Source organism: Amblyomma americanum, chromosome 4 (genome assembly GCF_052857255.1).
Source record: "Amblyomma americanum isolate KBUSLIRL-KWMA chromosome 4, ASM5285725v1, whole genome shotgun sequence".
Lineage (NCBI taxonomy): Eukaryota > Metazoa > Arthropoda > Arachnida > Ixodida > Ixodidae > Amblyomma > Amblyomma americanum.
The window spans coordinates 46192894-46215974 of NC_135500.1; the positions used below are offsets into that span (position 1 = coordinate 46192894).

A 23081-nucleotide genomic window follows, 5' to 3' on the forward strand; every position below is an offset into this window, starting at 1 on the left:
TGAAGCTATTGCTGTAACCGGTCTATCCTCCTTCGATAAATTATGTACCACCGATAACAGCGATGTTCAACCGATAACAGCGCCACGGTGCGCCAGCGATGCCGGACCCTCTGGGCTTGCTTTAGCTGGTTTTAGCACTTTTCCAACTGCCAGAGTTTTCCGCACGTTCAGATGGACCTGCTGGCTAAGCGGATGCGCTTTGTGTGGATCCTACTGAATTAAGTAGATAATTACGAATTCTAGGCGATGTGCCAAGACATTTAGGCAGCAGAATCTCACCGCCCCTTAACTCTGCGTTATTCACCATGATTTGTATCATTTCGTTTGCATGACGGTGTTTCCATAGTCATCCACCGTGGTAGAAGGGCTGTACAAAGGCACAAGGAATAGAAACTTTGTTGCAAGGAGGATGAGAAAAGAACACAGATGACAGCTTGACTTTTCTTTTTTACAGTGTAAGTCGATCGCTAGAGAGATGTGAAGACAAAAAAAAATATTGTAGCGCACATTGCAAGCTTGGAAAATATAGTATTAAATAGTGATGCACGTGAGAAGTATGCGCAAAAGCACTACTGACGTTCAGATAATGTTGGTTTAAAGCGGTTAAAAGTAAGTGTCAGGGTTGAACGGTACATTGCCGGCAAAACTGAATGTCGAAACCATCGAAACATTGTGCTCAGCGGCGCCCTCTGTCCATCACGACAATACATCGAGAGTCGGGCTGTGAACACGTACGGACGAGCCGCCGGGCGCCGCTGGTGATTCGATGTCCCAGCGTTGGCCCACGTATATGGTGCCACAAACTGCGTGTGCTGGCCGATCGTCTTTCCCCGATCAGTCTGACGGCCGCGTGCAGTTGGTCGGGGACTAACGCTGACGACCCTGGCCAGTGGGAGCAGCCGCCGAAGCCGACGTCCGGGCAGGTGCGTAGTTGTGATGCGGGGCACCACGGTGGTGCCGCGGCGCCGCCGCTGTTCGGCTCGGCGTTTTCTGCGCTCCTGTCGCAGACGCCGCCGCGAAGATCGTCCGCCGACGCCGTCTGGGCCTCTGCGGGAGAGGGGACTGTCCGGCCAGCGGCTGGTTTCGCCCTGACAGCTGCGGGTTGCCCACACGACCATGTTTGCCTTGGTGACGAGCGGCATGCTGCGAAGAAGCGAGCGGACAGCCGGAGGACGCCGACGCTGGCCGCTCCCATCCGCACGGCGCGCGCCTCTCGCATGACGCTGCGGGTTAGAGACGTGGAGTTGCCAGGGGGCGGGGTGAAACACGAGTGGCAAAGCCTAGATGCAGGCCCTTTGCGTGAAAGCCCGGCGAAACACGACAACTTTGCTGTTCCTGCCTCTGAGGTTTCATGGGTACACAATTGTTGCCATACACAGTTGGTCTTCTCAAGCTTACTACACTGACAATTTTTATGAGCCACAGTATGCTTCCTGTCAGCACTCTACATACTCTGCTTATTGAGAGTTATGTGTAGGCAGGTGAGTAATAGGTCTTGCCACCTGCTCATATTTATTGTGTGCGATAAATGTCTCCTCACTGCATCATAATTGACTGCGGCCGTAAATGTTTTCAAAAAGCATCTTGGCTGCTCTTTTCCACTTTATGAAAATGTGTGCACCAATCAGCTCGACAAGAATCAAGAACGAGCTGTGTCAGTTTTAGTACAAGACAGTTATATTATTCATGTGGCATTGCACAAATGAAAAGTAACATCTCGCATTGACCTCTCTGATAAAACCGAAAAACTAAATGGAAAGCTCTAGACATGGGATTACGTGGTTGGCACAGTTGTCATTTAAATAAAGGGGCCATAACAGAATAACTTCGGCATCTAAAACAGACGTGGAAGCTTAAACTAAACACTGCCCTTTCTCCACCATGTTGTTCCCTGTGTGCAAGCATAATGGCTTTCGTAGCTGCTCTGTATTAAAAAGCAATTGTGATATTTCATTGGCTGCGTATTGCAGTGCACTGAGTAATGATGCGCACACAAACAGTCATCGGCATGCCTGTCTAGAATGCTCGAGTGCCACCCTGTTGCAGAAAGGAAGGGAATTTTTTTTAGCAGGTATATCGTTCTAGAGACGAGGCTTGTGCTCTAGCGAAGTGGCATAAACCCATAATTTGCCAAGACAATTACACTGTATCAGGAACAGGTGAGCTGAGTAAAGATTTCAGTTTGTTCTGCAACACACCGCTCCAGCGCTCTAGACAGGCGCGCTGACGGCTGTGCAGCCATTGTCGAAAGTAAAGTTCAAGCGGTTTGCTCCTAAACCATGTACTGGGGCTTTTGTAGCATCCGGTGAAGCTGTTGCTTTTAGAGGGGTACAGACTAGAGCTCCACTCACCTTAAAAGAGGAATGTTGACGATGCATAAATAGGCATATAGCGTGGTGCAGAGCTAATCTCCCGGGCTCTAAACTTTTGAAAAAGGTTGTACTTAATTGTCAACAGTTCAGTATTGGTGAGAGATAAAGTGGCACAAAAAACAACTTTCACAAATTATCGCACCCATGTACATGTATGGGGTATTTATTGTTAGAGTAAGAACCTCGTACACAGTTCAGTGCTTAATGTTGACTTGCAGCTGCCCAGAAGTCATGTCGGCTAGGTGCACATTGAAATGTAAGTCCGTGGTATGAGAGCAGCAGGGTTTTAATGCTGATTGGTGGTTAGAAAGCCCATGTACATGCGAAAATGGACTTGGGTAGGGTATCAATGCGAAGGCAACGATGGTCGTTACGTTTATGGCCGTTACGGGTAACGGACTGTATTCCAAGAGAAGGCAAGCATAGCAGAGGCTGTAGAGAGTTAGGTGGGCGGATGAGATTGAAGTTTGCGTGGACAGTATGGCCGAAGCTGGCATGGGACAGGGTTAGATGGAGAGATATGGGAGAGGCCTTTGTCCTGCAGTGGGCGTAGTCAGGCTGATAATAATGTTTTGAAAGGTCAGGTGAGGTGATAATGTCAATAACATAAATTTGAGGAACTTCTATGTGTTCTAGCAACTTTTAAAAATTCAGCAGATGAAACTTAGCTATATAGTAGGTGTTAATTATATCAACAAGGATAGCAGGTGTAAAAACTTATATACTTAAGTCACCACATCTCGTTAAACTTAAATAAATTTTCCTTTTGTGTCATTGCATTATTTCATTTTCAGGTTAAGGCCAGTTTGCATGTGGTAAAAATGCATCTTGTGGACAGTGCTGCCATGTGGGAAACATGACGCTACTTTGTGTGCAGGTCACCAGGATAGTCTTGCAGATACACGGTCGAACACTGCCCATGGCCAGATGAGTGCCCCACTTCCTGCCTGACTGCATGCAGTGACTTCAGAGTAATCTGCCTGCAGCGCCCGAAATAGGCACTCTTCTGGCCTCCTGTATTCGTAAGTGCTGCGTACCTTGCTAGTCAGTGTGTTGTGTGATGTCAGTGGACGTAAAGAACGGCAAGTGGTTGAAATTAATCCAGATCCCTCAACTTCGACATCCCTCAAAGCCTAAGGGCAGTACAGGGGCGTTGAAACCCACACACCGCATCCCTCATACTGTTGAGTTAAGGAAAACAGGACCGTTGAGACGCCAACCGGACAGCCTTATTCCAGCCAGGCGAATCTGGCCCGAGCCCCAGACGCGTGCCAGCCACCGTGAGCCTCACGGTTATGTCACGGTTATGGGCTTCAGCGTGTTCACGCTGTGCTGAACTGCTTTCGACCACCAATATATTAAGAGAATGCGTTTACAGCTTTTATGAACTGTTTTTGCACATGCGTCATTTCTGTGTAGCCACTGCGGTGGCTCAGTGCAGTGCCTCCTCTGTACTTTCTGTGCCTGGGAAAAGGAGAGGCGAACAATGAGAGCCGGCCGTCGGGGCTAGTACGGCCTTTCGCCGCCACGCGCCGCCACCGGAGTAGTACGCCCGTCGCATCACCGTCGCTCATAGAAACGCAGACCGTTTGCAGCTGTTCTGTCGTTGACTTTTTGACTGTGTTCATGTTGTTTCAAGTACAATCAAAACTTTTTTAAAAGGGAGCTTGGAAGCTCTTGTCGCTTAGGGTAACCGGCCCATTTCAGTTGTGTCGTTTGTGGCTATTGCTGTGCAATGCGCTCGTGCGTCGTCTGCTGCGCTGATATGACAGCCGCGCCTGCTTGAATCGGCTTGAATTCGGGAAAAATTGTTCTGTCACCTTTAAGTTCGCTTGTCTGAGGGTCGTTATTTGAAAGCAGTGTTTGGCAGCAGCGAATTCTGAAAGCTTAGGCACTGAAAAACCTCTGTTGCGTGCTGTTTACTCATGTAACAGACGACGCAAGCCGGAAGGGCATGCACTAAGTAGCACGTAAAGCCGTTAGACTGCTTCCAAAGCGATACCTGATCCCGCGTTTCCTTTGTAAAGTGTTTGAGAGTTACTATTATCGCTACTGAAGCCACATCTGGCACCAGGAAATGTAGAGCTGTGCCATGTGGTTTCATCATTTGATCGGCCGCGCACTTCCTGCAGCACTCTTTCTCAAGTCGCAGTGTTGACGCTCAACTTGAGCGGTACGCGAGAAAAATACGGCCTTCTGTTATGTAAGTCAGTGCCATCAGTTATGTAACGTGAGGCGCTGCACCATCTGCCTGAAGACAGCACTGCTCGGACTACCTCAGCGCAACAGGTCTCACTCCTACTTTTAACTTTCTATCTCCCGCATTCCTTACCCCTTTTTCAACTTATGCCTCATGGCACACTTTTCGAATAAAAAAAAGATATAGAGGTTCATATATTCAATATCGGTGCGTTGTGACTCAAAACTTACTACAACTCGAGAAAACAAAGCATTTATTGTGGAGTCCCACTCCCACATGGCAGTAAAGCGTATGCCACTCTCACAGTTTCACATACTTTTGCGAAAGGGGCTTTTTTGCAAAATGTTTAACTACGTCCTTGTCAGTAACATTGAATGCGTAGTTGCAGAGGAGCGGCCTCAGGAAAAGAACCGAGCTTAAGCCTGTGCTCGTTGCTGCCATCGCTCTTGCACTTAGCAACTTTGAAGCACAAAGAGCTGGGACAGTATGCTCTACTGATGCAGTGAGAGGCTTTTGCAAGGTCTCATCTTCCTGCAGTACGCAGTCAGCAAAAGCTGTTATTGTGTCGAGAACGAAGAGAAGTTGATCTGACGGGTAGAGCAGCCCATCTCGGTCTTGGCTGCGGGTGAACTGAAGGAGTGGCTGGTTGCTAACCGGCCTCGTACACAAAGTAAGGCAGTGCTCGCATTCCATATGCTCGCCGATAACTCGTGCAATGTAACCGCCCACATAAGCGGTAGCCGAGTTCTGAAGCGATGGCAGGTGCTGTGGCAAAATTGTGGTAGTAAGCCTCTGAAGCACCAACCTTTCTCTCAACAGCCTCGGCGCTGCTTGCACAGTTGACGTCAGGGGAGGCTTTGGAGCTTAAGTAGAAGTTGGTTGTGCAGAAGAAAGGAGATCACCAAACATCCAACATGTCGTTACACCCGGACGAAATTCGCAAACTACCAAACAGGGATTCAATTGGGTCGCTGTTGAATTTTCAAATGGGGTTGGAAAAGAACTTCTCTTCTGTCAGCAGATATTTGACACGCCAATGTGGAATAGGTAGTGATCAGAATCGCCTGATACGTTTCACCTTTGAGAAATTCACCGGTATGCCCACATCTTTTTCTTTTTAGCACTTCTAAATACATAGAGACAGATTGCATGCGGAATACCTACTTGAAAAATGCCTCAGGAAAGCATGAATGCAATTAAACACGCATGCTAACGTGAAAACAAGAATTGTACTGTGCGCGACTGATCAGCGCCAGCCCAGCTTCTAGTATTCTTGAGGAGAGCAGGGGCACCCAACGCGCCCGACGTATTCTACTCACACAGATCCGCCATGCGGCAGCCGCGAGCGGCGGCGGAGCCGGCGCCCGACGGCCTGAGGAGAGCGTTCGCCCAGGCACAGAAAGTATAGAGAAGGCGCTGCTCAGTGGTTATGGTGCCCGGCTGCTGACCCGAAAGACACGGGTTTGATCCCGGCCGCTGCGGTCAAGTTTTGATGGAGGCAAAATTTTAGAGGCCTGTGTACTGTGCAATGTTAGTGCACGTTAAAGAACCCCAGGTGGTCGAAATTTCCGGAGCCCTTCACTATAGCGTCCTTCATAGCCTGAGTTGTTTTGGGACGTTAAACCTTGTTATAAGCCAGGTAGCATGGCCAGTTGTTGTGATGCAGGGTAGCGTTGTTTGGCCGGAGGAGGGATGAGGAAGGATAAAAGCGAACATTTGTGACAACGAAAACACAAACAGGTTTACTGGCACTTAGGGAAACTCATTCACATATTTTACAAAAGGAAGTACAAGCAGTCAAGAATTAAGAGTTCATAGCATCGAGCGACTGGATGAGCCTTGTCGCCAAAGCCCAGAGCGTTCGTTCCTACTCAGGACGCTCATTAAATACACTAAGGCTCCGCCCCTTGTAATCTAAAAATGCCCTAAAAATGCGTCTAAAATGTCTCTTGCAGCACACTCTCCATGAGTTCTCAAAATGGTGCTTGACTGCTGACCCGAAAGATGCGGGTTCAATTTTGGCCGCCGCGGTCGAATTTCGATGGAGGTGAAATTCTAGAGGCCCGTGTACTGTGCGATGTCAGTGCACGTTAAAGAACCCCAGGTGGTTGAAATTTCCACAGCCCTTCACTACGGCGTCTCTCATAGCCTTAGTTGCTTTGGGACGTTAAACCCCCATAAAACCAAACCAAACCTCCTCACATGCTGTGCCACACGCAAGAAGCTATACCGCTACCATTTTAGACACCAAAAGAAGCCACACAGACCCATACCATTGTGGAGCAGTTCTGCTTCCGCCACTCCCAATAGCGTGCACGGTTTAAAACATTTGATGGAACTGTGAGCAATTTTCGTTTTAAGAGGACACAATCGCCCAGGTTCCCACAAAATAAATTTCGCTTTCATGCAAATGTTTTTTGGTAGTTTTGGGGACTCATTCGATAATTCGACATTCAGATAATTTGGACGTTTTTTTACTCTCCCATGAAGTCTGAAATAACCAGGCTTTACTGTACATCTAAGTGCGGTTCCTACTTTTGGTGCTCGGCCATTATGGGGCCTCAACGTTCGGGAAATAGTCTAGCTAGTCTTTGGAAGCCCCCCAGCAGTGGGGCAGGTGTCTTTTGCACCTCAGTGGTGTCTTGGTGATTTAGAGCATCCACCTCGCATGTGCAAGGGCCGCTGCGGGGGCTCAGTGGTTATGGCGCTCAGCTGCTGACACAAAAGACGCAGGTTTGATCGGAGACGCAGATGTCGAATTTCGATTGAGGCGAAATTCTAGAGACCCGTGTCAGTGTCGGTGCACGTTAAAGAACCCCAGGTGGTTGTAATTTCTGAAGCCCTTCACTACAGCATCCCTCATTGTGTGAGTCACTTTGGGATGTTAAACCGCCATAAACCAAGCCATCACATGTGAAAGGTGCCGGGTTCGATCCCTAGCTCCGCCAGGTACCCACTGTTATTTTAGGTGCAAGCTTTCCCCTGGCCTGGTGCTTAGCTGTCTTCAGGTTGAAATGCTTGGGAAAAGGGGCTGTGACCAAACCATTGCTTCAAAGGGATGGTGATTTGTTCCACCGTTGAGCAACTTAGAATCTGATCCACGTGTGGTAAAGCCTATTTGTGGTCTTTTCTTCTGCAAAGTGGCCAGAGATGAGGCCAGCATATATGCATGTGCTTTCTTCTGAAGAAACAGTTGATATTAGTGGTTGTGTTTCAGCAGCTTCTAAATGTCGCATCATTAACGTGACAGCGTTGGAGCCACTGTTGTCCAGAAAATCCGGCGTCAGCGTTGTCGGTGTTGGTGTCAGCGTCGTAAGCAAAAAATCGCAAGCATGACTTTGGCAGGTGGTGCCCAGAGAGCAACCAAGGAGGCAGGTGGGCCATCTAGGTCACGTGACCAAACGTTGCCATAGCCTGCCCACCGGATAGTGAGCAAACTGCCCACCGTTGCAGGTGGCAGTTAAATTAATAAATTAATGGTTGGTCGCTAGGGAAGAGCAACGTGGGCCAAAAGGCCCACCGCTAGGAACACCTGCCATCACAGGACAGTGGCGCATCGCTTAACCGTTGCACCACTAAGCCAGGATAGGTGTGAGGGCTCCCAGGGATCTGTGAGTGCAAAGTAGAGAATGACATTCTGCATATATGGGAATTAACCCATTACTCTATCGCGTTATACCCTTTAGCTTAAATGTCCTCTTCAATATTTCTTTACGCTGAACTCATTTTAAAATTAGGCCAGAGGTGGTCTAGGCTTTGCTGAAGGCTGCAATATTGTTCTGGAGTGTACTTCCTTCAGAGATTACTTTCAGCGACAGCTGAGACTGTATCTCTGTTCTACACACTTGTTACAGAGAGATAGAACAACCACTGTGTGAGCACTGCTTTTCCTTGGTTATTTCTATTGCATGCAAAAAAAGAATGTTCGGATTCTAAAAAAAAAGCTGCATCAATTTATGTATCCTTTATTTTGTAATAATAGTAGTAATATTGGGGGTTTGGGGGGGGGGATGTGTTGAAGCGATATGGCGGCTATCAGGGACTCTGTATTGAAAAACTCCAGATTAACGTGGACCAGCTGGAGTTCTTTGACGTGCACTTAAACAGCGCACGCACGTTTTTGCATTTCGCAGCCTTCATAACGCAGCCCCCATGGCCGGGATCAAGTTTTGCACAATGTGGTTGGGTTATTGCACCTATGTTTCACATATTTGTGGCACATGACTCAAAGAAAGAGAAGCTATTCTCACTTGGTGCTCTGTGAGTTTTAGCAGTGCTAACAGTTTGATTAAAACCATATGCAACCATACTGTCACGAAGTGGTGACTGCAGTCCAGAGAGCAGAAAGGCTGCGAAAATGGTGTCTAAACAAAACTCTTTATTTGGGCTGACTTGCGCCCACAATGGACTCGGCGGCGGCGGCGCAACAAGCGTGCTCGGCGGGCATCGAACAGAATGCCCGCCACTGTCGGCCATGCTCAATTTAAAGCTGATAGCGAACTTTCGAGATAAAGCATGCAAAGTTACTAGAACATTCTGGAACAATGTAAAATCAGCTCTGCCTGAATGCGATCAATCGAGATAAATCTGGTCGAGTGTTGCATCGCAAACAAAGCGATAAAGTGGCGTGCCGGCAGCTTTGAAGAGCAAACACTGCAAAGATTCGTGGCAATATGAAATGGGGAGATTCTAATAAACTCAAGATATTTCATCAATCCAGTGTGCTTTAGAATCGCCAAAAACGCTTTACAGAAGTGATAATTAGGTTACTTCCTGGGCACTAGACGTCCTTCAGTTTTGTTGTCACATAGACTGGGTGCCATTTTGCACTGCCTTGTGCAGACAGCTTTCGGTAGGTGGATTACTTGCTTGCTCATCTTGGTTTGTCTGAAAAAAATAAAAAGCATGCAGGTTCAAAAAAAAGGGGGGGTTGAGCTGAGTCCCAAACTGGTTCAGAACTGTTCCTTTAAATTGTTCACGTTCAGTTTCAAGGTGGCGAAAAAATTACAGGGTCAATTCCGGCTCTGGGCAAAAATATGGGTTTGGTCCCGGCTTCGGGTTCAGGTTCGGTTCCGATTTGACACCCTGTTAGAGTACATTGGCCGAACGGGCCGCTGCATGAATGTGTGACTTGGGGAACACACCAGGTCCCTCATCAGCAGCCCTACAACACATCTTGCTGTCCATTGTCACAGATGCAAAAATTGCACTCCACAAGTAGGTGCTACCGCTATTTCGTTATGTCAAAACGACATGCTGTATAGGTAACAGACGAAAGTCGTGGTTTGAAAACGACAAAAAAGGCAATTGTATTGGCCAGGCTTCTATTAACTTGCAGTGAACTTCTATTTTTAGGTAAGTGCGGTGCATCTTGAAAGTTCTGTACATAGATATTCTTTTACAGAATTCGACTTGTATTTGTATGGTGCATGTTTCAGTTGCGAGTGTATAGTGCTGTGTCTGTCTTATCTTCCACCTGTATTTTGTCTTGGTGCGCTGCAGAAAAGTACCATGGAGTACAGATGTTGGTGCCACTTTTTTTTTTTGCAAGACAGAGCAAAAAAAGTTGGTAGGAGTTTTACACTGCAAATTCGAAATGGAATGATACCTCTGTATTGTTGCAGAACTGTATGCTTGACCAGTGTGTCAAGAGTTTTTAGCACTTTTGTCATTTGCTTATCGCCTGCACCTTGTTGCCAGGCCACTCTATAAATGCACTGTGGCTCTTTCAGGGTTGCAAGGTGGCCAGTCCCCAAGTAGGATGTGGGTCCAGTGAGCGCTGTGGTCCACCTGTGCATCCTGGTTTGGCAGTTCGCGGGCAAGACGAGGTAAGTCCAGCTGCTGGCTTTGGTGGTCAATCTGCAGCTGTACAAAACTCTTAAGCTATCCTCGGTGGATCATTTGAGTGTGTTAGCAGCCAAACCTTCATTGTATCTGAGGTTGACGCACTAAAGTTCATTATATTCTAGGTGGTACACTTACATGTGTTATATCCAAGGTTCCATGCTTACGGTCGTTATATCTGAAGTAACACATGAAAGTTTGCTAGTTAATCTTGAACATAGGAAAACTGAAAAAAAGTCCAGGATTTTTCGTTACACCCAGGTTTTCGTTACATGCAGTTTTTACAACACAAATTGAAAGGACAATGCAGAACGGAAACCAAAATAAGAAATAAATGTAAGCGAAATCACCTTGAAAATGTTTGCAGAAAACGTCATTGCTTGAATTCATGAACGTGGAGAAACATTTCGCTATCACATTGACAGCGCCTCTGCGGCAGCAGCCACCACCACCTCCTCTGCGGCTCGTGCAATGCTGCTACGAGTGGGGTGGGAAGACTAGGGGAGGTGGGGAGGCGAAGCCACCCAACTCTGGGTTCTGAAACGGGCTCTAATAAAGTTGTGATATGCCTGGGATGTTAAAGCACCCCACACCGCAGCAGTGGCCAAGTGGTTCAGCATCCGCCTCGTATGCGGGAGGTATGGGGCTCGATCCCCAGTGCGTCCGGGTACCCACCGGTGATAAAATGGGTACAAGCTTTCCCTTGCCTGGTGCTTGGCTTCTTTAGGGTGAAGTGCTTGGGAAATGGGTCTTCGACCCCACCTTGAGTAATCGAAAACACCTAGTACCATGGCGCTCTAGCCACAGCTGCCCTTGCGCCATAAAATATCTATCACCATCCAATAAAGCACCCCGCTTCAGGAATATTGTCCAACAGGAATTTTTATAATGTGCTTTGTAGAAGCTGAGTTATCCATAATGAAAATTTGAATTTCAGCATCTTTGCGCACTTCCCTCTTCTCTCATCACTTTTTGCGCGCTGGAAGGCCGGCATTTCTCCGCTAGCCCCACCTCCAGAGGTGGAGCTTCCTGGCCCGCCGGAGCTGCGCGGCTTATTGGCCATGGCTATGGTAGCTGCCTGATGCCTGAAAAAATCTAACCAATAGCCATCTCTCAGCTTGTATACGCAGGTGCGTGCGACGGAGGAGGTTGTGAGCATGAAAAAGTGCCCGGAAAAGGCTCGCCAAATTTCGAGTGTGATTGTGGGTTCTCTGCTGCATGTAGAAGAGTATTATTTGGCTCAGGTGCTCATGTGTCACATATATTAAGGAGCCTAAATTAAATTTTAAAGGAAAGTGGTGTGAAGAAGACGTGGATTAACTGAAGAACAAAGAGGAAGAAGAAGCATTCCGTGAGGTGGAGAGAAATGATTGGTGGAGAAGCATCCGGTGAGGTGGAGAGAGACACCACTTATCTTTGTCATGGATCTCTCTGGAGAACACTCGGACCAAAAGAATGGACTAGGCGACGGGTGTACCCACACAAAAGCACATTTAATACACCGTACGTGACACATACACTAGAACACAAAACTAACACAAAACACAAAGACTATAAATACACACGACCCAGCACACTACTACCAGCGTCTGCTACTAGCGTTCTACTATTAGTGGACGGCGTTTGTGCTCACGGTTGGTTCGGTGCGGCTGCGGCGTTGTATGGATCCAGTATCCGGCGTCGAGGCGGCGTTCGACGTGCTTGGGTTGGCGTCGCTGGCGGCGTTCGATGCGCTTGGGCTGGCGTCGCTGGTTGTGTCGTACAAGCTCCAGGTCCAAGTGCCCGTGGAGGAGATGCCAGTGTTGTTGGCGTTGGGGGCACCACCCGGATGGGTGGCAACAGCGCTGGAGACACCCCTGGCCGTAGCAAGTGGTAGCGTCCTCGGTTAGTCCCCGGAACGGGCTCAGGCACGGCAGGAAGTCCGCAGGAAGTCCACGATGCGATGCCGTAGAACGCGAGTTCACCGGAGCAGTAGCCGGCGTCGCTCTCTTCCAGCCGATGTGTCCCTGACCCGCCGGAGCCTCCGCTTCTCTGCTGTTCCCCCCCGTCCCTTTTATAGCTTGGGTGTTAGTCCACGTACCTTGTCCTCTTCTTCTTCTCTTCTCCACCAACCATCTCTCTTCACCTCACCGGATGCTTCTCCACCAATCATCTCTCTCCACCTCACCGAATGCTTCTCCACCAATCATCTCCCTCCACCTCACCGAATGCTTCCTCTTCCTCTTCTTTATTCTTCGGTTAATCCATGTCCTCTTCTTCACACCACTTTCCTTTAAAATTTAATTTAGGCTCCTTAATATATGTGACATCATGACAACACAATGCAGTGATTGAGAAAGTTGATGTGCTCCACACGGAAGTTGTTTCAGAGCCCTTTTGAGGTCTGTCGTGCAAAAGAGGTCGGCATAGAAGTTCTATAGAATTGCAGCACATTTCAAAGCTACGACGGGTGCGTGTTGAAAGTTAGGTCAGGAAGGTTTACAATGGTTAACCCCACCTATTCGGCGAAGTCAAAGTAGGGGATGATGGTGTTGACAATGCAATGGTTCCAGGAATCCGAGACTCTCCCTGGATAGCCTCTGGGCAAGAAAAGCCATGGCACTGTGTAACATGCTTCCGAATGCACTTTTTTTCTAGACATTTACTGTGCATACAGAGTCTACGCCTTGTGCTGCGCTTGCAGTTGTGTGTTCATCAAGATGATGATGTGCTAGTGCCTTTACTGGAGTGGAATGTGGATTACGCATCTGCCAGGATATGCCTAACAAATGCTGCATGCACAAATGCTGGAGTAATTACAAATCGGGGCCTAGCAATCACGTTTTCAAGTTTCCCCGGGATGAAGAAGAACAGAATGTCTGGATTAGGGCAATACTACGAGCAAACTTTGTTATGTCACCGCACTTCAGGCTAAGATGTTCGAAACTTCTTCATATAATAGTTACGTTTGAAAAATCGATGAACTTGAGCGCTGCATTGTAAAAAGTGTGTTTAAATGAGGAAGCTGGTTATAATTGTTAGTATAAAATTCAGCCTCCCAACAGAACTCTCTTGTCAAGTTACAGCTGCTAGTTAAACAAAATTTAACTTCCCTCGAGGTTTGCAAACTTCGCTTTATTAAGGTCGACATTGTGCGAGAGGCCTCCCACATCAACGAGGTTACAGGGAACACCACCACTGCACTGCTTTCGCATCTGCGCCTTCGCCCAGGCGCAATCCGATCAACGTTTCCAGAATGCCCGTCTTACCTTTTTAAGCCAGGCACCCCAAGGGATGACCCAGACTCAAAGCACATGCATCTGGAGGCTGTTGCTTTGCGGAAAGCGCTTGAAGAGGCTGCTGAAGTATTCCGTAAGCAGCAGGAAGCGGGCAAGAGTCTTAACCTAAAAGGCTTGACCAAATGTATAGCAAGCAAGAAGTCTGCGCCTTATTTTACTGCGCATTGTTGAAGACGAATCTCCATGCATCAGATATGCAGTTGCAGTAAAAGCTGACCTTAGCATGACAGTTTACTTCATAAAAACGCCAATAACGAAACTAGACTCCAATTCCTCCGTCCCAACTGTAGCAGACAGCAAGAAAGCAGTGCTGACCTCACTCAAAATACTGAATCTGCCAACGAAGACATCTGCAAGCAGACTCTTCTGCTGTTGAAAAAGTTTCCTTTTTGCCCACAGCTCCAATGTCATGCATTTTCTTAGCAAGCAGTTAAAGCTTCTCTCAGTGAAGAAAGTTCGGAGACGTTACTCAGCTGGCTTCGTGATATTTTGCTGTCTACTCTTCACTGTATCGCCTCACACTTACAAATTCATCTTCGGATCCAGAAGCACGACTCTGCTGCGCCTGGCAACCATTCACTCAATGTGCTCATCATATGGCATGAATCCTCAAATGGAACATCAGAGTGAATCATTCCTCCAGTACATGGTAGGAAGAATCACTGGCATGAATGATTGCCAACGTTTTGCGACACTGATGGTGAATGAAGTTCACATCGAGCCTTATTTTGACTACAAGGGAAGCAATATTACCAGTGCTCCTCTGAACAGCTAAGGTGATGCAACTAGTGCACTTGTATTTGTGGTGCAGGGCCTCCTGTGCCCGTTTAAGGAAGTCGCTCACATTTTCTTTGTGTCAATGCCATCAACACAAAGGCTGCATCTCACTTCTCGTCATCTCCGTCTAAACAAATTGTTTATTTACATCCACTGGACCCTGCAAGGCCAGTGGTTTTTGTAATAGACCCAGTATGTGTACTGATCTGAATATGCAATAATTGGCTTAGCCACAAAAAAGACCAACATTGCTTCTACTTTCCTGAGTTGAAAAAAGACTTCACTGGAGGATAGTGAATGCTCTCTGCATCATTTGCTACCATTAGGAATCTCTACAACGTGGAATGCAAGAGGCTGTTAAGCTATGGCTGCAGCCTGGCAAGAAAACCTCTTTGCCCATTGAACATTGAATGACAAAATGTCAAGTTGGCTTTGCAAATCTTCAATGATTACCTTCCTTAGGCCTTGCAAGCCCTTGGGATGACGCACAACCTTCGTTTTTCGGGGGGGACTGCTGCTTTCGTTGAGATGGTGGTAAAATGGTGGAAGATATGAACGTGAAAACCCTTTGTAAAGGAAAAAGGGTGGCAAGAACCAGTGTTTCCTTCGGAAAGAGGACATCCAAGATTAATTTTTTGCGCAATCCTTTGGCCTGGTTGGAAGAGTGGAAAAGCAAAAATTTGGACAGCGGCACACTAATGAGAGACCCATGCCGCTATCAACCACACTACATATGTTTTTGTAGAGTTTACTAAGTACAGTAAAAGCTCGGTAATTCGAACTCGAAGGGGACTAGAAAATTGTTCGAATTAAGCGAAGTTCGAATTATCAAATTGGCGCTAGAATGAGCGGTTATAGGGCCCCGCCGCGCGGGCAGAACCCGAAGCAGTCACATCTAGACTCGTTACCACGAGCTAGGTGCTACTACATGTTTGTGGCGGGCATATTCTGAGAATTACATTAATCCGGTCCTAATGGCGAATGAAATAAATTGATCGGCCAGCTATGTGCCAGGAACAAGTTCTGGAATGCATTCGTGTGAGCAGCGAGCTTTAGTGCTGGAATATGTGACGCTATTTATGCTCCAGAACATGTTTATTTACGGGGTAGGGTTGTCAAAATTAAAAGTAATCGGCGAAGTGCATTTGCTTGCGTTTCTTCTGCCGAGACTCCATCAGCATCATCTGCAGCTTGCCCAAAGCTCCTGTGCAACGTCAGAGTTCTCACTGACAGAGAAGTGGCATGCTGCAACATAACATCGAGTGCCGACGCTACTTCATGCGTGCTTGGCGGTGGCATAGTCTCTTCACCGCCGTCTGGCTCATCACTGTCGGCTATTCTCACCGCACGTGAGCCCTGCGACGTCTGCTGGGAGTATGCAGTCTCAATTATATCGGCGTCACTAAAAAGGGCTCCAACATCTCCATGCTGCTGTCCATGTAGCTGGCTCTCATGGCACCAATAAAAGCTGTCATCGCCCGAACCGCCATTGCCGCCATACTATGTTGTTTATACCACGTGATTAAGACCCAGCAACCACGGCACAACGAAAACCTGGAACGGCTCGCGCCAAAGCATCAGTGGCACGGGCGAGTGCTCCGGCAGCGAAAACCTGCTACAGCACGCACCGGATCACGGGCTCCGTGAGACTCGTGCACTCGGCTTTTTTTTCTTTTCTATTGTTATACATCACTGGTAAATTTGGAGCATGTTTTACTCTCTATGGGTCAACTTCTATCTACGAGGAGTGGTGTCAGCCAGTGGCTCCTAGTTCGAATTAACTGTAGCGGATGCCGACTTGTTCGAATTATTGGGAGTTTTCCCCCATTGAAATACATAGGGCTGTGCCGGGACCCGGGAATCAGTTCGAATTAACCATAAGTCGAATTAATTGACTTCAAATTAACTAGCTTTTACTGTACTGCTTCAAGGAGCTCAAGCTATCATACGTCCTTCAAGAAAAGATCCAAACTGACAGTCTGTAGGAGCACTTCGGAAAGTACAGGATGCTGGTTGGATCCCAGTATATCATGTGTCGACAATATAAGTGTATGAATGTGAGAAGAAGCTAAGACTGCAAAGTACTTTACCAGCCATTAGTAAGAATGAACTATGGGCGATGAGCTTCACTTATGACGAGACAGTCTGTGTCCTAGCTTAAATGTAGTGGTGACAGAAAGCGCACTGTCGGAACTAAAAGACATCGTCCCGGTACTGGTCTGCGTGGCAGGCTATGCCGTGTATATTGCACTGAAAAAGCTGAATTGTACCATATGAAGGAATGCGCTGACAGAAAAAAGGACGGCATTAGTATCGGTCACGGATGGACAATACGACCTCGTGAAGCAACTTGACAGGGGAGGACTTGTCTGCCCAGCTACATTTGCCATCAATGCTATCACACACAACTATGTAGTTGTTAAGCAACTGTCGGAAAATGAGGACTTCATCAATCTGCCGAACCGGCACCATTTAGTCACGGACCTCGCGTTTGAACTGCTCGCCGGGGATGATTCCCCAGTGTTTGACATCTGCGAGGATGGCCACAAGTGTTAACTTGGGTTGAAACACCTGTTGTGGTGTAGCACCAAAATTTTGCTGAAAAACTACTGTTGTAAGATGAATGACAAAATGTTAGGTGCCAATGCTAAGGCAAAAAAGAGAAAAGCTGAAACTATACGGAACAAGGCAGCTATCCCTTGTAAATAGCTACACAAGTTTTTTATATGTCAGTTTCTAAACTCACTTGCTATGTTGTAAATAAGTAGACTGCGGTAGTGTGTGTGTTTGTGTCGAAGGCAGTCTTATTCATTTAAAATATTGTCAGCTATTTACGTCAGTCAATAGCCTTGTGGGTGAGTCAAGGGCGAAGCCCGAAGAATTAGGCACGGCAGCGGTCTGCAAGAACGGCAGAGGGGAGAACACGAGCCGAGCACTTTTTTCTCGGAAATCTTCGATCTTCGTTGCCCTCTTCAGCGCTTGCAGCATTAGCCCCCCCCCCCCCCCCCCCCTATCCTACAGAGGACTTGCCGTGGCACAAGGTCAGTGCGTCCTAGCATGATAAGGTTTGAGGCAGACAATGTGGACCACCTCGGAGCGCTTGCGTCGTCGGGGTTTGGGTGCCTCGTGAGGGACAACCTCATAGTTGAGCTTGCCGACACGATGAAGGACTCTACAGGGACCGAAATAACAGCACAGGAGTTTTTCGCTCATTCCATGGCTTCAGATCGAGTACTAAACCCAGACAAGGTCGCCTGCCAGAAATTCGGCATCTCGTCGGCGCAGGTTGTAGTGGCGTGCATCCCGGTCTTGCTGATCTCGAATACGACTCGGGCGAGCTGGCGAGCAACTTCGGCGCGTTGGAGAAAAGTGGCGGTGTCTTCACTTATGTGGTCGTCTAAATGGGAAAGCATGGCGTTGAGCACTGTCGTTACCTTGCGTCCATAAACTAGAGAGAATGGTGTCACGTTGGTGGTTTCCTGGACGGCGGTATGTACGCGAACATGATCTAAGGTAAGATGTTGTTCCACATTTTATGCTCTACATTCACATACATCCACAGCATAGAGAGTTATAGCATATCGTTACCGTGTTTACGTTACTGTTCACCGTGCTACCAGACGCCGCACTTTCCGGTTAGCGCGGTGCACGCCAGAAGACATTTTAGCGTACCTTCTCTCCCGTAACAAGTTACCGTAAGGCTAAAACGAGTGATGATGATGGCAGATGCCCAGCTTTTATTGCAAACAAAAATACGGATGCATTGCAGTCATTTCTATGAAGTGAGATGCTACATGCACTTTTATAATGTTTTTCTCTGCATATAGAGACGTACCGACTACACTTCAGCAAACAGCCGGCTCAGCGCCCTTTCAAATGTGCCCGTCAAGCTAGACGCCTTTGCCTACCCTGGCCAGTAGACAATTTCACTACATAGAACTCAGTAAGTTTGCATACGCAGCGCTCGTTGTGTTGCGAGCGCTGTAAAAAGCGCAACTATGACACCTGTTTGCCGTGTCGCATCGTCGCTTCTTTATGTGTTTGGATGTAAACACAGTGGCGCCATCTAGTGACAGTAAGTTAAAGTGCCCTAACGCCGGGCTGGAGAAACATTTAATTTGCTGCAATTACTGATGAATATAATAAGGAATTAGCAGTCTTTTTTTTTCCAAGTAAAATTTATGAAAATATAGAAAAATGTTAATTCTGGCACAAAACTCAAGAGCTGCAATATAGTAGCTGCTATTTGGCTATGTGCATGCCATATAGTTAGGCTTAATTGCTCAAAAATCGGAAAATTATCTCAAAAACATAGCCTAGCTGTTACTCAAACCTCAATGTATGAGTGCGAGTCTGCAAATTAAAAATGAATGCTTTCATTTATAGCGAGAAATGGCGCCGAAGAACGCGGCGGCGGTGCTGAATTTCGTCTGAAGCAGCCGTGCAGTACGCCGCCATGTTTGTTTACGAGCGAACGCTAACTCTCTGCAACGCTGAAAGAGACTCCGTAAAGTGCTAGCGGACCAGTAAGTGGCGACGCATGCGCAGATGTTGTTAGCCGGGCCCGGTAAACAGTAACGTAAACACGGTCGTCCTGCTGTGCTGCGTGCGACTCAGAACAAGAATGTGCTGCATTAGCTCAGCGAAGAAGGCAGGCCCTCGATCTGTAATCAGAACCTCTGGAGCGCTGTGCCGCAAGACAATTAGATGAACGAAGAATTTGGCGATCTCGATGGCAGTGCCACTGGGGAGAGCGTAGTGAGTCAAGTAGTCAGTAGCTGCTATGATTGTCCTGTTTCCAGAGCTTAATGTAGGGAATGGTCCAAGCAAGTTCATGCCAATTTGTTGGAATGAACTGGACGAAGGTGGAATGGGACGAGAAAACCAGCAGGCTTGAGAGGCGGAACCTTGCGTCGCTGGCAGTCCTGGCAAGTTCGTACATAATGCATCACGGCGGTGGATAGACCAGGCCAGTAGTACCTTTCCTGAATTCTGGTGAGGGTTCGAGTGACTCCGAGGTGGCCAGGAGAGGGTCCGTCCTGACAGGCTTGCAAAATCTCATCGTGTAAACTAGCTGGCATGACAAGTAAGTACTGGCGACTGTTCGGGGCAAAATTCTGCTTGACAAGAATACTGTCGCAGGGGCAGAGAGAAGACAGAGTGCGTCTGAAGGCCTTAGGGAGCGTGGTGCGTGTACCTCGGAGGAAGTCAAGTACGGCTCGGATATCCGGTTCAGTGCGTTGTTGGTCAGCGGAGTCGGTGGTACTGAGGTCATTCACAAAAGCGTGGTCGTCAACAGGAGCTTCCGGAGCAGGGTGCACAGGAGAACGGGAAAGGCAGTCGGCATCTAAATGTTTACGGCCGGACTTGTATGTCACAGTAATATCGTATTCCTGAAGGCATAGGCTCCATCTTGCAAGGCGCGCTGAGGAATCCCAGAGGCTGGCTAGCCAACAAAGCGTGTGATGGTCGGTCACGACTTTGCAACCCAGAGGTTGGCTAGCCAACAAAGCGTGTGATGGTCGGTCACGACTTTGAAAGGTTTCACATTGAGGTATGGACGAAACTTTGAAATTGCCAATACGATGGCGAGGCATTCTTTTTCCGTGGCAGAGTAGTTGGCCCCTGACTTGTGTAGGTGATCACGCGTTGTCCCTTCTGCACCTGATCCAGAATAGCGCATAAACCAACATTGCTCGCATCGGTGTGTACCTCTGTGTCGGCAGTTTCGTCAAAATGTGCCAGAACGGGTGTTGTCTGAAGGCGATGTTGGAGTTCCTGAAAAGCCTGCTCCTGCAGGATTTCCCAGGTGAACGGCACATCAGCCTTGGTCAAGCGGGTAAGGGGTACGGCAATTTTCGAGAATTTTTTCACGAACCAACAGTAATACGCACATAAGCCAAGGAAGCAGTTAACTTCTTTCAAGTCTCATGGCACCAGGAAATTCGCAATGGCGACGCTTCATAACAGCGCGACAGACGGAACAAAGAAGAACGGACACAACACAGAAAGGCCGCCATCCCTGTTGAATACTTGGCCTAAGATCTTCATCTCCTCCTAGTCAGAATGACATTTTTCAGCTTTAAGTGTAAGGCCAGAGGACTTTATAGCCTGCAGGACTGCGTCAAGGTGACGAAGGTGCTGCATGAAATTTGGGGCAAAGACAATCACGTTGTCCAGGTACACAAGACAAGTGGTCCAGATCGGCAAGAACGGTGTTTATGAGCCTTTGAAAAGTGGCTGATGTGGAGCAAAGACAGAGAGGCATGACCTGGAACTCGTATAACCCGTCTGGTTTGATGACAGCAGTCTTCTCGCGGTCCCTCTCGTCGACCTCGATTTGCCAGTACCCCGACTTGAGGTTCATTGAAGAGAAATATTTGGCATCAGACAGGTGATCCAAGGCGTCGTTGATTCTTGGCAGAGGATAAACATCTTTTTTTGTGACGTTCAGGCGACGGCAGTCGACACAAAACTGCAATGGCTCATCTTTTTTCTTTACAAAGACCACAGGGGCTGCCCACGGGCTCCGATATGGGCGGATCCAGCATTTCCTGAACTTGAGCACTGATAGTGATGCGTTCCTGATGGGAAACGCGATAGGGTGACTGACAAAGGGGACAAACAGTGCCCCCTGTAATAATGCGTTGCTTTGCAAGATTTGTGCGTCCGACACATGCCAACGACACAAAGGACCTGCGGTAGCGGTAGAGCAGGGTCCGGAGTTCTTGACGGTGGTGAGGCAGGTCCGGATTCATGTCGTAGTTCAGGTCAGTAGGGGCGTCGAATGCAGTTGGCGGCACACTGGTTAAACTGTGCGTGCACTTAGTTTCTTTGATGGCTTCAAGATATGCCCCAGTCGTCTCCTTATGCAGGTTTGGTATTCATTGCTGAAGTTGGTAAGCAAGGCATCAACCCTCTCATCCGTGAGGAGAACAACTCCCCGAGCAACAGCAATGCCTCTTTCCAGAAGCAAAACCTGCTTGCTTTCGACAACACTTGTTTGCTTGGAGTGTCATTGCACTAACTGTCACCATGACACTAGAACGTGGTGGCACGCTCACGTGCTGATCAAGGATGTGTAGTGCAGCTGGTAGTGTGCTGTTGGTTCGGAGGGCATTCTCAGTCGAAAACTGGACAGACTTCGCCAGCAGGTCGATGATTGCGCCATGTTCCATTAGGAAGTCCATATCGAGGATGACATCACGGCAGCACTGGGGTAGTGCGACGAACGTTGCCAGGATGGTTTCCCCTTGCACTGTGACTCGCGACGTACACATTCCGGTAGGCTGAATCAAATGGTCTCCGGCGGTATGTATCTGCGGGTCGTCCAAACTGGTAGTAACCTTCATGAGTGCCGCAGCAAACTGCCCACTAAGCACAGAATAGTCGGCGCCAATATCTACAAGGGTGGTAGCGTCTGTTCCATCGACTGAGATTTGTAGGTCCGCAGCGGGTGACGTCGTGTTTCGACATGGTCGAGGTGTTCCGTCACATTGGAGACTGCCTGGAACCTCCGAGAAGAGCGGTCGCGTTTCTCCATGCTCCCGCTGAACCGTCTCCCAATCTCGGCAGCAATCGCCTCCCAGCATCCGGCCTGAGCGTTCGCGCGCGCGCACCGTTTCCTGGATTACAAGCGCGTTGTGCCAACGACGCCTCTTCCTGTGTCCGCGGTCGCGCCCCCATAAACACTCCACCATGGAGGTGCAGGTGCAGGGAGAGATTCTTCACCCCCACGACTATGACCCAAGGGACTGGACTCACGTCCTTAGTGTGCCTGCCTGCTCCAAGGACCTCTGTACGTCAACAAGCCAGGAAACCGCAGCGTCTGCAAGTGGTGCCGCCATGTCACCTGCTGCAGGCCCTGACAAGTTGCACTTTCAAGCAACGCGCGCAGCTGCGCAGCGTTTGCGGCAGTAGCCGTCGCTCCCAGCCGCTCCCGGGGGGCTCGAAGCGGGCTGCAGCTGGACCTGCTTCCACCCCGACTACTACGGGAAACCATCCTCCAAGCGGCGTCCCAGCTTCAAGAACCAACGCGTACCCAAATCAGGGTTCACCCAGTCAACAACACGTGCACAGTAAGCACGCCCCTACAACCTGACGCACTCGCGCTGGTTCGCGTAACACAGACACAGCACCAAGCCAAGGACTTCGCAGTCACAGCTTATATAGCGCCACCGGACGGAGCGGTACACGGAGTCATCTCCAATGCGTACTGGAATGAGACACCGACAGCTCTCCTTCAGGACCTCATCATCGGCAACCCAGAAGCCCCCATCGTGGACGCCCGCCGAATGGGGGCCACGCGTTCCATTCTAGTCACCTTTCGTGCTAGACCTGTGCCACGTGCCATTCTTTATGGAGGAGCCCTCCACAGGTGTACACCGTACCAAGGGCATATAGACGCCTGCAGGAACTGCCGCGTCCCAGGCCATCGGGTGAATGTGGGTGTGCACCCAAGATCTCATAAATGTCCCCGCTGCGGGAAGTCCCATCCCAAAGAAGATGTGCCCTCATGTACCCCTAGCTGCGTTCTATGTGGAGGCCCACATATGACTGGAACTGGGAACTGCAAAGCACGGGGCCATAAACTAGCATCCCCGAGGAACG

The 23081-nt window shown here is 48.6% G+C and overlaps 1 protein-coding gene across 11 annotated transcripts in view; it reads left to right on the top strand.

The window, feature by feature from the left end:
- Positions 1-555: 555 nt before the first annotated feature.
- LOC144127921 (uncharacterized) overlaps positions 556-23081 on the top strand; it is a 76283-nt gene continuing 53757 nt past the window's right edge. For 2 of the 11 annotated variants that reach the window (XR_013313632.1, XM_077660915.1), the window contains exons 1-3: positions 556-923; positions 3250-3394; positions 10305-10400. The gene's annotated coding sequence lies outside the window, so the exon portion shown is untranslated. Of the gene's footprint in view, positions 1482-3249; positions 3395-10304; positions 10401-23081 lie in introns of all 11 variants that reach the window. The other 9 variants (XR_013313634.1, XM_077660921.1, XR_013313633.1 and 6 more) reach the window with 7 other exon arrangements.